Source organism: Nannospalax galili, unplaced genomic scaffold (genome assembly GCF_000622305.1).
Source record: "Nannospalax galili isolate Female #2095 unplaced genomic scaffold, S.galili_v1.0 scaffold154, whole genome shotgun sequence".
In the NCBI taxonomy this organism is placed as follows: Eukaryota; Metazoa; Chordata; class Mammalia; order Rodentia; family Spalacidae; genus Nannospalax; species Nannospalax galili.
This window is the reverse complement of record NW_008335281.1, coordinates 571,852-586,616: the sequence shown is the minus strand read 5'-3', so window position 1 is coordinate 586,616 and position 14,765 is coordinate 571,852. Positions and strand designations below refer to the sequence as shown.

Here is a 14,765-nt window from a genome sequence, read left to right as displayed (position 1 = left end):
TTGCTTCCATGGGCACTTTAAAGCCAGTGTTGGTGACTAAGAAGCATGTCAAGGTGCTGGATAGCAGAGGATGACCTTGAATTCATGGCCCTCCTGCTTTTACCTTTTTTCTTTTTTTTAAAAGATTTTATTTTATTTTTTATGTATGAGTGTTTTGCCTCATGTATGTAAGTGCCCCACGTACATGCCTGGTGCTCTCGGAGGCCAGAAGAGGGTGTGGGATCCCCTGGAATTAGAGTTAAAGATGGGTGTTAGCTACCATGTGGCTGCTGGGAATCAAACTGGGGTCCTCTGGAAGAACAGTTAAGTGCTTTAACCACTGAGCCATCTCTAGCCCCTGCTTCTACCTCTGAATGCTGGGATTACAAGTGTAGACTAGCGCATCTGTTTATGTGGTGCTGGTGATCAAACCCAAGGCTTTATGCATGCTAGGCAAGCACTGTGCTAGTTGAGTCACACCCCCCAGCCCGGGGGCTTGGTATTGATTGCTGGAGGCAAGGGGTGTCCTTATAGTTCTTTCTGTGCCTAGGACAGTTCTCTCCTGTGCTGGTCAAGGACACCTTGTCCAGACTTCCCTGATTTTCAGGTATGAGTTTCCCTCTTCTCTGATCTACAGCTTCCTTCTGGGATCAAGTTCAAGGATTCCTAGGTGCAGTCACCCATTCACACATTTATGACCTCTGCTACTGATCTGTGCTTTTGAAAGCTGGTTCTGCCTCTGCCATGTAGACCCTACCTCAGACATTCTCAGTGTCTATCCAGTACTCATGCAGGAGAACTTCCCTTTAGGCCATGAATTGAGGACAGGACTGTTCTTACTGGCTTAACTCCTTAGACCTACCTCAGCTCCTGGTGCAGTTTGATTCCTTGGAATTTTTTTTGATAAGTGAATGAGACAGAATTAACTTGGAAATATGTGGAAACAGGGTTCCTGTAGAATCTAGACATTTGATCCAAAGCTACCTGAGGGTTCCAAACTACTAGTCTATTGCTTTGTCTTATAATCAACAATGTATGAAAATTGGACGTGGACATTCTGCCCCAGCTCTTATTTTCTTCTTTGAGAAATGTACTATAACTTTATTTGCATTAAAAAATTGCTTTACTTTCAAAACATTTATTTTGTGTGTGTGTGTGTGTGTGTGTATGTGTGTGTGTGTGTGTGTATGTGTGTATGAACATTCGTATATGCTGATGCCACAGCATACATGTGAAGGTCAGAGGGCAACCTGCAGGAATCAATTCTCCCACCATTTGGGCTCCTGGAATCAAACTCAGGTTGTGAAACTGGTGGCAAGCACCTGTACCTGCAAAACCATCCTACTGGCCTGCACCTATGCCTTTTTTGAAGTAAGCTTTTTATTTTTAGAATAGTTTTACATTTACAGAAAAATTACAAAGATGGTTCAGGTGCTGTTTTCACCTGAGCCCAGTCCCCTCCTCTACCTTTGTACTATCTTACTGTTCATTTGTCGCAACACATGAACCTATTTTGATAGATTATTCATATAGATACTGACCTGACAAAAGAGATACCACGATCATATGGGTGTTTTCCCAGGGCGAGGCTCATCCATTGCATTCTAGATGTGCTGACCCCTGCAGTTTCATCATGCAGGAGACTCAGCTGCATGATTTGTGGTAGTGGGGGACTACATTCATGCTAGCCCCTCATAAAATTCATATAGTTAAAATTATTAACAAAAATTCAAAAATTTCCTTGAGCTAAAATTATTTAGATGTACAAATGAAATAATATTTATAACATACCAAATTTTGAGTGTGAGTTCAGACTCAACACTTTGGAATTCTTAGATACAGTCATATGCAAACATATCCTTAAGATCAGTAGGTGAATCCTTGTGAAGCAGGTACCTACTACCTCCAATGCCATTGCCTTTGGGAACATGGAAAAGGGGAAGGCTGACATGTGTCTCATTCTTGGGAGTACCCATAGTAATTACTTATCAATGCCTTAGGTTTTATTAGACGTACATCTGTTTTAATAACTTATAGTCTCTTCAGGAAGAAGGTATTATTCCAACTGTTTAACAGGTATGTATGGCATAGCCCTCGACCAGTCATATTGGAAACCAAATGGAGGCCAATGGTAAATGTGTCCTACCAATATCTAGAGTGTCTGGAAAATGTCTCCAGCATTGCCACATCTCAGTTGGGGAGCCCCTGATATAAAGGAGTTAGAATAGCCTGGCAGACTGCCCTTGAGTACTATATTGATATTTGTTTTTGTTGAAATCCTCTTTCATTTCGATTATTTATTTTTGAAAAGTTTAAAATGCATAGCTTAGTAGGTTATCAGATTTTCTCCATATAGTTAAATCATTAACATATTAAAAATAAGGTTCTGGGCCAGTGAGATGACCCAACAGATAAAGGTGCTTACCATGAAGCCTGATGACCGAGTTCAGTCCCTCAAACCAATGGTAAAAGGAGAGAACCGATCCCTACAAATTCTCATCTGACCCAACCCCCCACAGGAATAATAAATAAAACAATAAAAACAAACTTTGAAAGCCTGTTTGACAAAATGAAAATAAGGTTTCATTTTTGTCAAGGGTGCGTTTTGGGATGGGGGATGGAGCTCAGTTGGTAGAACGCTTTCCTAACATGCATGAAGCCCTGAATCCAGACCCTAATGCTACATAAATCAGGTGTGGTGGTCCATGCGCATAATCTCAGTACTTGGGAGGTAAAGGCAGGAGGATCAGGAGTTCAGCATCCTTTTAGCTACACAAGGAACTCAAATTTCAGGTCAGCCTGGGCTATATAAGGCCCTACCTAAAAAAAACAAAAAAGGTGTATTTTGAGGAGTTATTCAGATTTTGTTAGAGACAAACATTGTGTGGAGGGAAGTGTAAGATCCTAGGTTAGTTTGCTGCCCTCCTCACTGTCTTGCATGTGCCGTCTTCCTTCTGACTCTGTCACCTGTGGGGAGAGGAGACTGTTGGGAGGACATGTAGGTATGGAACTTGGAGACCAGTTGTTCACAATTCCCTCTCACCACCCGTTGCCTGCCTTGAGTGATCACAGTGCGGCAGGCTCGAGTCTGTACTTTGGTTCCTGCCAAATCTCTCTCATTTCCCCATGATGATATGTTATTAGTATCTTGATCCCTGTTATTTGTTAAGTTAATCTGTGCTTCAGGGATCTGGGAAGATCACAGCATTTTGTTTTCTGTGACTCCATTTGGTAATAGATGCTCTGGGTGGGGGATGATACTGGAGACAGGGAAGCCCAACAATTTAATATCTACAAATAGTGTTTTATAGTTAGCCTTTCTAGCCTCCTTAGAATTCAGAGACAGATGCTTTAATTGCACAGTCCTTCTCTTATGCTTCTTAAGGTATCCATTTTCCTATTAACAGAATGATTGTTTTTACGCTTCTAATCTACGAGAACAGTCAGCCCATGGATAGGAGGATCAGATGAAAATCCCATGCTAGAATCTTTGACCTCATGACCTTCTGTGGAAAATTTGGCAGCCTCACACCCCCACCCCCCTTTCATTGGACTAGGTTTTTTTTTTTTAAGCAAATATTTATTTGGCCTTGGACTAGCTAGATAATTGAAGATAATTTTGAACTTCTGATCCTTCTGCCTCTATATCCCATGTGCTGGGATTATAGGCACATACCACCATACTCAGTTTTATGTGGTGCTGGGGATTCAACCCAACCATCTGGCACTGCTTCTGGAGTACTAGATAAATGGGCTGGAGCTATAGCTTAATGGTAGATTGCTTGCCTGGCATGCATGAGGCCCTAGGTTCAGTCCCTAGCCCCTCCCCCCCCAATATTTAATTTTATTAAGTTTTTGTGATTTTCATACAATATAGTTTGATGGTCCTTAGATTCCCTCCCCTATCTGCACTCCCCCCCCATCCAATTTAATGTACTCTCATATATAAAAAATGGCCAAAAAGTTCCTTAGGTTGGGTTGGGCTTTCTTATCCAGTTCCCCATGTCTATGCTGGGATTTTGTGTGGCTTGAGTTTGCATGGGACTTGTGCATACTGTCATCATCACTGTGAATTTATATGAGTAAATGACCAGCTGTCTGGAAGACTTTTTCCTATGGTCATTTACCACCTCTGGCTCTTATAATCTTTCTACCCCCTCTTCCCAGTGATCTCTGAGCCTTGGGAAACAGAGGTTTGAAATGTGTCCTATTCAGGGGGTAAGTACTCTGTGGCCTCTTGTTCTCTGCACATTGGCCAATTGTAGGTTTCACTGTTAATCACCATCTGCTACATAAGGAAACTTCTCTGGTGTGAGTTAAGAGGTGCATTCATCCTAAGTGTAGAGGTTGCATTGAAGATGTGCCACATAGGGTTAAGTGTCTCAGATACACTTATTCTCTGTGTTTGACTAGTTCTGTAAGTCTGTAATAGTCTCCATCTGTTGCAAAAAGAAACTTCTTTGGTGAGGGGTGAAAGGTACGCTTGTCTGTAAATATTTTTAAAAAGATTTTATTTTTTAGTTTATGTGTATGTGTGTGTCAGTATGCGAGCATGTACATTTGCCCACAGAGGTCAGAAGAGGGTATCGGATTCCCTAGAGCTGGAATTCTAGGTGATTGTGAGCTGCCATGTGGGTGCTGGGAGCCAAAATCTGGTCCTCTGCAAGAGCAGTAAGTGCTCTTAACCTCTGAACCATCTCTCCAGCTCCTATATCCTCTTTTTTTGAAGGATAATTGTGTGTAAAACAAATTCAGTTTTGTATTGTGGAACTGTGTCCTTGAGCAAACATGGTTGTCTCTTGTTTAAGTTCTCCTTTGAAACGGTTCAAGTCTTGGCTGTGGCCAAGGCTGTTGGTGCCTCACTCCTCCTACCTGGCACTTCCCTGCACTGAGACTTCCAGTTTTGGAAACCAGTCTGCAGGTGTCCTCTAGCCAGACAAGCTCATCCTCAGGACTGTCCTGAAACTCAGGTTCCCATTACCTCCAGCCAGTGACAACTGAAGTATAATTGCTGTCTCACATCTTCCTTGATCTGCCTTTGAAATGAACATCTTACAGTGATTCTCCAAGTGCCCAGAGGATTACAACTCAGTGGTAACTTGCTTGCTAAGGATGCTTTTATTAACTAACTTTCACCCCCATCATGTTTTTTTCACTCCCCACATTTTCTTGGACCACCTCCAAAATAAACTACAAAGACTTGAATCTTGGCCAGGGGTTTTGCTTTGGGGAGGATAACCATAGAAAAACTGTTAGCCAACTTTTCCTTTGACCTTGATGGATATAGGAAGATGAGACATCAGACTAAGAGAACAGAATTTTTCTAAGGACCCCTCTAGTCTACAGAACAAGATTAAGCTATGGCAGGATAGTGTCCCTAAATGATGTGATATCTTGCCAACTTCATCTCACCATAGACTGACTTAGGGTCTTTAAAAGATCTCAGAAAGACTGAATTTTTTATTTGTGACTCTCCACATAGAGAGTCACTAATATTAGGAAATGGGGAGGGAACCTTTTATTACTCTTCTAATTTTGTCCTTTATTTTAAGCTAATTATTCATGCCTTGGGAAAAAAATTTAGCTTAGTTTGCAGGACAGTATTAATTTTAACTGTGGGCTTAGTCCAGAGGGCTATATTTGAGTGAAAACCATCCAGGAGTTGTGGGAAGAACAGATGGTTCTATTTCTGGATGCTAAAAGGGGCTTTGCAGGGCTGTGAGGAAAAGTGCCTGTTAATCACAAGTACAGGTCAGTTTCTGGGATAATTCATTATACTAGCACTTACTTACTAAAATTTAAAGAATTAAATTAAAGGTCAAATTCCTTAGCATCATCACCACCATTGTCACTGTTATCATGGAAACAAACTAAAATCAATTTTAAATATTTTATTAGTTTAAAAAAAATCAGCTCATTGTTCTTGGTTTCTAAAAAGTCACCTTTGGCTATGGCAAAACTGGGCTGTTGTAGTTTGACTCTGAAGTGCTCACCATAGGCTTATGTTTTGGACATTTGTTGCTCAACTGGTGGTTCTAGTTGGGGAGGCCGTGGGACCTTTATGAGGCATCAATGATGGAAGTGGGTCACTAGGGCTGGGCCCTTGAACATTATAATGAACCCTGGCAGTGGCCTTACTGTCTCCTTCTGGTCAGATGTGTTAGGAGGAGCCTTCCACCATGATAGATCAGTCCTGACTGAAACCATCTGAAACTGTGCCAAAATAAATCTTCCCCATCTCAAACTGCTTCTGTTAGGTCTTTGGGTCACAGTGATGCAAAAGTAGCTAATACTATAGCTTTTATTATTATTATTATTTAATATTTTATTTATTTTTATTTTATGTGTATGAGTGTATTGCCTGCATGTATGTGAGTGCACCCATGTTGTGCAGTGCTGCAGAGGTCAGCAGAGGGCTTCAGTTTCCACTGGAACTGGAGTTAAGGACGGTTCATAGCCACCATATGGGGGCTGGGAATTGAACACGGGTCCTCTGTAAGAGCAGTCACAGTGCTCTTAACCGCTAAGCCATCTCTCCAGCCCCTTATTATTATTTTTTAATCAGTGAAGCGGGAATGTTGAGGACCTGTTATGGGCATCCCTTGCTAGGTGTATTAGTTATTCTTCTGTATTGTGATAAAACAGCATGGCCAAGGCAACTTCTAGAAGGAAGAGTATTGGGCGTATGGTTCCAGAGAGATGAGCCCATCATGGTGGGGGAGGTGTGGCAGCAGGCAGCCAGAGCAGGAAGCTGAGAGCTCACATCTCCTATAGCACACAGGAAGCAGAGATAGCAAACTGGATGTGGGACAAGGCTATGCATGAACTCTCAAGGCCCGCTCCTAGTGACATACCTCCTCCAGTAAAGCCGTTACCTCCTAAACGTCCACAAACAGTGCTACTAACTGACCAAGTGTTCAAGTAATTGAGCCTTTAAGAGGGCATTTTCATTTAAACCTTCACACTAGGATAGATGGATTCTTCTGATGGACAGACAGAAAAAGGTCAGGTGCTGGTCCTACAACCTCACAACCTCACACCTCCTTTCTGCCCAGTACCCGCTGCTTTCTCAGCTCATCCTGTCCAAACTGCAAAGTTCAAGGGGCATTTGTCATAAAGTCACATAGCTGTTCTGTTTCCTCTGCAGCAAAATATTGAACGTGGTTTCTGAAAAGTTGAGGTCATCATTCAGTTCTCGGTGACCTTTGCTGTAAGTGAATACAACCCAGAGTGGATGCTGGCCAGCTGAATCTCAGTTTTCCCAGTGAAAGTTCTTCATTTGCTGTTGGTGATTAATAACTGGGTGGGATAGAAAGCCAAATGATTTCATTGTTGAAACAGACTTCAAGGTCATGAGAAACTGCCTGTGCACGTTAAACTTTGCCAAGATGAGGTAGACAGAGCTACATAAACACCTAAATATTTTGAGAAACCAAGAGGAGACTACAATGCTGTGCCATTCTTTATATGATGTGAAAGTTGATTTTAGCTCAGTCCAGTGATATATTGGGTTCTCACTGCAGATGACCATTTAGGCTGACTTCACATTGTAAGTTAGTACTTTAAAACAATGGTGTTTTGAGTACCTAAAGTTGGTTGCCAGTATACCTGCTGTGTTAAAATCTCAATTTTTCTCAAGTTTTGGATTACATTGGTTTGCTATTTGAAATATAATTTTGTGCAAGTGCTGAGGACAGAGCCCAAGGCCTTGTGCGCTGACTGAGGCTCAGCCCTTGAAATATGGTTTTGAATTAAGTGTCTCAATACTTGCTATTTTGAATTACATTGTTTTCAAAAGAACTTAGTAGTAAAACACAATAACTGATGGACACACGTTAGCCCTTAAATTTAAAAATAGACCAGAGCACATGAAACTCAATAGCCTACAGAATTGCAGTGTTTACTACATGATGCCACACTGCAGCAGTGCTTAAAGATAGCCTGACTCTTAGCATCCATTTTAGCAAAGAGAGACCAGACCCCTCTGAGCACTCGTTCCTTCCAATTTCTCTCAGAACTGCGCTTCCAACAAAGGGCTTGCTCTTTCTTTTATTGAAACTATGTATCCAGCATGAAATAGGGAAGTGAAACTATAACTGTCTGATCAGAGGACTGTGTCCCTTCTGACCTCCATGGACACACACCCACAAACGTTATCAAATTCAATTCCTGGCATTTTCAACACAAATGGAATAATCTTCCCTATTTCTAATGAATATGCAAAACATACACTCTCATCCGTATATTGTTTTGGGTCAAGGGCAAAGAAGGGTCATGAGGGATCGAGGCCGTACTTCTAGGTCACAAGAGGAGCACATGGCTCAGTGAGCTTGTCTCATTATAAACAAATTAAGATATTAACTTTTTGGTTTCAAGGTTAAGTAAAAGTCACTTGTCCAGAGCATGTCCACATTGTAGGAGTCATCCCTACATGGAACTATATATTTTTATTAGCATATATGAATTATACATAATGTTTCATTACACAATTTTTATACACAAATATGGTGGTGTATTTTGGTCGTATTCACCCCGTTACCTTCCCGTGTGCTTTCCCACTCCTGCTATCCCCTTCCTCTTCTCAACTTCTCAACTAAGCTTCATTCTACTCCTCCCTTCCTGTTCCTCTCTCCCTCTCTTGCACCCTTCTCTCTCTCTCTCTCTCTCTCTCTCTCTCTCTCTCCCTCCCTTCCTCCCTCCCTCCCCCCCTTCTCCCTCTCACAGATGCATGACACTGGAATGGTTAGTTTTGATTTTCAACTTTAAAAGAATATTTTATTATTTTTATTTTATGTGTATGAGTGTATTGCCTGCATGTAAGTAGGTGCACCCGTCATGCAATGCCCATGGAATCAGAAGAGGGTGCTGGATCCCCTGGAACTGGAGTTACAGATGGTTGTTAGTCCTCCTGTGGGTGCTGGGAATTGAATCCAGGTCCTCTGCAAGAGCAGCCAGTGCTCTTAATTACTGAGCCATCTCTCCAGCCCTTTCATTGTCGACTTGACACAACATAGAATCACCTGGGAAGGGAGTCTTAATGAGGAACTGTATAGATTAGGTTGGCCTGTCGGCTTGCCTATGAGGGATTTTCTTAATTGGGTTGGCTGGGGTGGGAAGAATGTGGACAGCACTATTTCATGGGCTGGGTTCTGACTGAATGTAAAGGAGAAAACCACTTGAGCAAGAGCAGGCATGTGTTAATTCATTGCCTTCTGTCCTGGACTAGATGTATTGTGGTCAGTTCTCTCAAGTTCCTGCCACTGCAGTGATGGATTTTAATCTGTAATTGTGAGCCAAAACCTCTCTCTTAAGTTGCTTGTGTTAGAGTATTCTCTCATAGCAGTAGGACAAGAAACTAAGACAGGCCCCTTACTAGTGACTGTACCACTGAAGAACATGTCTCTCCTTCCCCACAGCAACCTTTAACTGCCTATAGATCCTGAGGGAGAGGTGCGGCCACATAAGACTCGCTCCCCGCTGCATGACAGGATGTAGAATTATATTGTTTATTATCTGCTTTAGTATGCCTTTGATTAAGAAGTTAAGAAAAGGGGGGCTGGAGAGTGATTATGTAGTAAGTTTCCCATCCTAAGATCTAGCAGCTACAACTTTTAAATAACATGGGCAGATCATTCTCAGAGCCCGGCTTTTCAGACCTGGTGTGGTGTAAACAGGCTCTAGGGTCTAGTTTATCTGGTAGGAACTTAAATGTATGACAGCAGTAACTGCAGATGGGTGATGAACTCTTCACTCAACTCTACTTGTTAGCATCTTTCTCTGTGTAAGACACCTAAAACAAGCAGCTGGGATATGACTTAGTGTCAGAGTACTTGCTGGGTTTGATCCCCAGCACTGTCCCTCCCACCCCTCAGAGCTCCCCAGAAAAAAAGTTTCAGACCTGGGGGTGCAGCTCAGGGAGAGCAGTACAGGGTCTTGGCTTTGAGCAGTAGCACTGAAGAACTAAAACAAATGGCTGATTTGGTGGTTCATGCCTATATCTCAATGTTGAGGTAGACTGAGATAGGAATTTCATCAGCTCCAGGCCAACCTGGGCTATATACTGAGAACTTGTCTCAAAAACCACAACAAAACCAAACCAAAACCAAACGAAACCAAACAAATAGGAGGAAAGACCCCAAACACTCTAATTTTACTGGAATTAAGTTAGTTCCGTAAAAGAAGTTTTGTTACACTGCTAAATCATAGTTGCTTCTGAATGATCAGGATTGTTTCTCTTTTTAATAATGATACAACAAGCTTTGCCTTTGGTAATTCAATAAACACTTACTGTGCATTTATGGTGTATAAAGAACTGTATAGGAGAAGCCAAGGAAAAAGACATTTTCTTCTTCCAAGAATTAAGAACCTCACTAGAAGAGTTGATCATATAGGCATAGATATGTAAAGCAGTTTGTCGTCAATAAGGAATCAAATTCCATAGGAATTCAAAGGAGAGGACAGAGTGGGTACAGGGTTCTGCTGGTCTTGTTTTTGTCAGCTTGACACAAACCAGAAACACCTGGGAAGAGAGTAACTCATTTGAGGAATTACCTCTATCAGATTGGCTCATGGCCAATGTCTGTGAGGTATTTTCTTAATTGCTACTTGATGTGGGAGGACCCAGCCTGCTCTGGGCGGTGCCATCCCTGAGCAAGTGGACCTGGGCTGTATAAGGAGGGTAACTCAACAAGGGGAAGCAAGCCAGTAAACAGCATTCCTCCAGGATCTTGGGCTTCAGTCCCTGCCGCCAAGTTCTGTTCTAGGTTTCCCTTGGTGATGAGTGTAACTTGTAAGGTGAAATAAACCCTTTCCGCCCCCAAACTGATTTTGGTCAGTGCTTTATTGCAGCAACAGAGCAGCAAACTAGGACAAGGGCTAAGGGAGAAAATTTCTTTAAAGATTTCATGAACGTACCATCTGGTGTAAGTGGTATATACCTGTAATCCTATCTACTTGGGAGGCTGAGGCAGACAGATCCCAAGTTCAGGCAGAGCCAGCCTGGGCTTCAGAGTGACTTCAAAGTCAGCCTGGGAAACTTAGTGAGGCCCTATTTCAAATTAAAATTAAAACAGAGGGCTCAGAGGTTAAGAACCTTTGCTGTTCTTCCAGAGGACCTGGGGTTGACTCCTAGCACTCAGTGGCGACTAACAGCCATCCGTATTCCAGTTCCAGGGAATCTGATGCCCTCTTCTGGCCTCTATGGGCATGGCATGCATGTAGTGCACTTACATACATATAAATAAAATAAATAAAAAAAATTAAAACACAGTGGTTGAGTGTTTACCTAGTATATGCAAGGGCTGGAGTTGAATCATCAGCATCATCTCCTGTCCTGCAAAAGACAAAAGGTACCATTTGTTGTGGAGGTTGATGGGTGCACAGGGCTGAGATAAACAGCTCCAGGAAGGTAGGATTATTAGGGCCAGCAGAGGACCTAATTTTGAAGGTTTGGGGTGTTGTTCGGAGATTCCAGGTACAGAATTTCAGGATCAGGAGGATGCAGGGTGGAGTATGGGTAGTATGGAGCTCACTGCAGTGCCTTAAAGGAAAGCCGGGCAGAAACTATCTATTGATGGTAGCCCGGGCATGAGTGTTTTGGCTCTGCTGAGCGATTAACGTGAGTGATGGCCAAGCTCACCACATGAATTTTAATATTTAAGATTCTGCTGCCAGACGCTGAGCTCACTGCTCTCTAGAGTGTGACCGTGACGGGAGCAGAGTGTGGATGAAGTGCATCATGTTTCTGGGCTGGAGCTCAGCTCATACCTGCAGAAGGCACTTCTTGCTGTGACCTGCTTCTCTCACTGTCTCCCTTGTGTTTTCCTGGTGAAAGGTAAAAAGAGCCTTCGGTCACTTTCGCTTTCTTTCTTGTCTGCATGTGCGTTGTCCCTGTGTGGAGGTGCTGAGCTGTACGGTGATCCTGCTGGGACTGGAAACTCAGGTTATCCTGTGAGGCTCCCACTGTTTTGTGCTCTGGTGATGCTGTGCTTTCCTGTCTATGATTCACATGCAAGGGATGGATGATGGAGACCCACTGTAAAGGAGGTGCTGTGTCCATTCCTTTTGTCACTGCTGTACTGCCTTAGTGTGATTTTGATAGTTCAAACAATGCACCTTCAGTCTTACAGCTGTGGAGTTCTGCTGCAGGTCTCAGTGAGATCAAAGGAAGATAGCGGCGGGGTTATATCCCTTTTGAAAGCTCTAGGGCCAAATCTGTTTCCTTGTCCTTCCTAGTTTCAACAGGCTGCTTTATTCCTTGGCTCATGGCCCCCTTCCATGTCAAAATAATCAGTGATGGATCAGGTTCTAACATACTACCCACTCTATTATGTTCCCATCTTCTTCTGCTGCTCATGAGATTCCCTGTGATGATGTTAGACCTGCCAGGATAATCTAAGATGCTGGTGCTACCCCCAAAGGCAGTTGATTGTACAACTTTGTTTCTCCTCCCCCACATAGCCAGATGTAGTCATAGGGTCCCAGCATCAGGATATGGATGTATGTCTTTTGTGAGAGAATTGGAAGGGGTAGGTATACTAGTTTGTCTACCATAGTGAATAACTCTTTATTTTTATTTTTTTTTTTGTAATAAGAATATATTCAGGAAGAGTTGAGGATGGTGAGTAGTTATTCATCCTGTATGTGTGAAATCAATATCATCGTGTCTTTTGACAAAAGATGGCCTTTTGGTAATTACTTAGAAAAAAAATAGGCACACAGAGCATTTCTTGAAAGCTTTGTATGTATTGTAGCAGGGTAACTGCGCTCGTTTGGTGATGGGGAAAAGAGAAGGAATGTCTCATGTAGTTTCAGTTTTGGGGATGGCATAATGTTGACATTCACACCCATCATAAACGTGGGTTCTTAGCTCTGCTGTGATAGTAACAAGCAAGCCAGTCATGATTACCTGCTTTCTACACCTTACTCTGAAGGCACGTGTTTTAATTAAGATGACTTCGTGGTTTTTGCCCAGTGTCACATGGCAGGGTGTTAGGGAAGAACATCTAGAATGGTGTTCAAGTGTGTCTGAGAAGAAAACAAGTGTGCAGGCACACTGACAGTAGATTTAAATGACTCCTAGTCTAGGGAAGCGCAGAAGCTCAGAGTTTAGATAATAAGGCTTTTTTTGATTTGTGAATTTAATGGTAATTTGTTTCTGAAAGGAATTTATTTTCAATAAATCATTATTATGACAGCCAATAAACTATTATTATGACAGATTTTATATGTACTATAGTTTTCTTTCTGGCCTAAAAAGTATAATTATCATGGCAATATAAAATGTTGATGTTTAAGAGGGGTATGGTTCAGCCAGGTTATACACATCTGTAATCCCAGCACTTGGGAGGCAGAGGCAGGAGGATTGTGTTGTCTACATACTGAGTTCTAGGCCAGCTAGGGCCACATAGTGAGGTTCTCTCGTTCCTTCCTTCCTTCCTTCCTTCCTTCCTTCCTTCCTTCCTTCCTTCCTTCCTTCCTCCCTCCCTCCCTCCCTCCCTCTCTTCTCTCTCTCTAACAGAGCAGAATAGAACAAAATAATCCCAAGCCTACCCCCAACCAAAACCAAAATGAAATAAATACAGTATGGGTTGTGGTGACATTGGGAACTTAGAGGAGTAAATCTGCCATAGGAAACATACACATCTACACCTACACCTACACACACGAACAGGTGTACACAGACACACTATAGTCATATGTTAGTCTGACTCATGACTGTATTTTCAAGACAATAATAGCCACTTAGACTTTTCCATTATTTGTTTTATAGATATGAGTTTTAAAGAATATTTTATTATTTTTATGTGTATGAGTGTATTACCTACATGTAGGTGGATGCACCCTTGTCATGCAGTGCCTGTAGAGGTCAGAAGAGGGCACTGGATCCCCTGGAACTGGAGTTATAGACAGTTGTTAGCTGCCACGTAGGTACTGAGAATTGAACCCTGGTCCTCTGCAAGAGCAACCAGTCCTCTTAACTGCTGAACCATCTCTCCAGCCCCATATGAGTTGTTTTATAAATAAAATACTTTTCTTTGTCCTTCTTCCCATGTCGTCCTAGACAATGCAATTGTTATAGAATTTAACTAAGTTAGAATACAACATTGTAAAAGTTAGAACAATAATATTTAGAATACTTCTGGAAAACATATATTTCTGAGTACCCAGGTTACTGTTAGAGCAGCCTGCCTTTTCATAGACAGATGTCCTCACAACCTGATAATGTGCTAGCTTAGGTGGTGCCTAAATCTATTATCTGCACATGGATAAATTCTCCCAGCTTCTGTTTTTTTTTTTTTTTTTTTTTTTTGTGTGTGTGTGTTTTGCATAGTTTATGACATTTGGGAAAGGGTGACTTAAAAAGGCATGAATTCTCATAGGCTTATATTTGAAACACCCACCATCAGTGTGTCCTGCCTGAAGTCTCCATCAGCTTTTTGCGTGCCATCTCGCCCCGTGGGGGTCCATGTGTGCGGAGTCCATGCGTGCAGTCCCCTCCCCTTCCCCGTGGTGGTCTGTGTGCCTCATTTCCTATGTTCAATATGGTGGCAGCCCTGAGCTTTGGAGGGGGTGATGTGTGGGAAGATCATGGTGAGATATTGACTTCTTGAGTAAGGGTGGCCGCTGATCCATCTCGTTGGTGTCTCCTCTACTTCTATTTGGGTTTTGTATAGTTTATGACATGCCATCTTGCCCTGCGGGGTCCATGCATCTCATTCTCCATGTTCAATATCCCAGCTTCTGTTTTTCAAGGAAAATAGTTTCTTTAAGAAAATAGTTATTTG

General features: G+C 42.3%; 1 protein-coding gene and 1 non-coding gene across 2 annotated transcripts in view; both read left to right on the top strand.

Annotated features, from left to right (window-relative positions):
• Window positions 1-14,765, top strand: part of Utrn (utrophin) — a gene marked incomplete in the record, with an annotated part of 557,450 nt that overhangs the window by 69,336 nt on the left and 473,349 nt on the right.
• LOC115069759 lies at window positions 1,513-1,673 on the top strand. Its single transcript, XR_003848992.1, has one exon. It is a non-coding gene; the product is annotated as a U1 spliceosomal RNA (small nuclear RNA).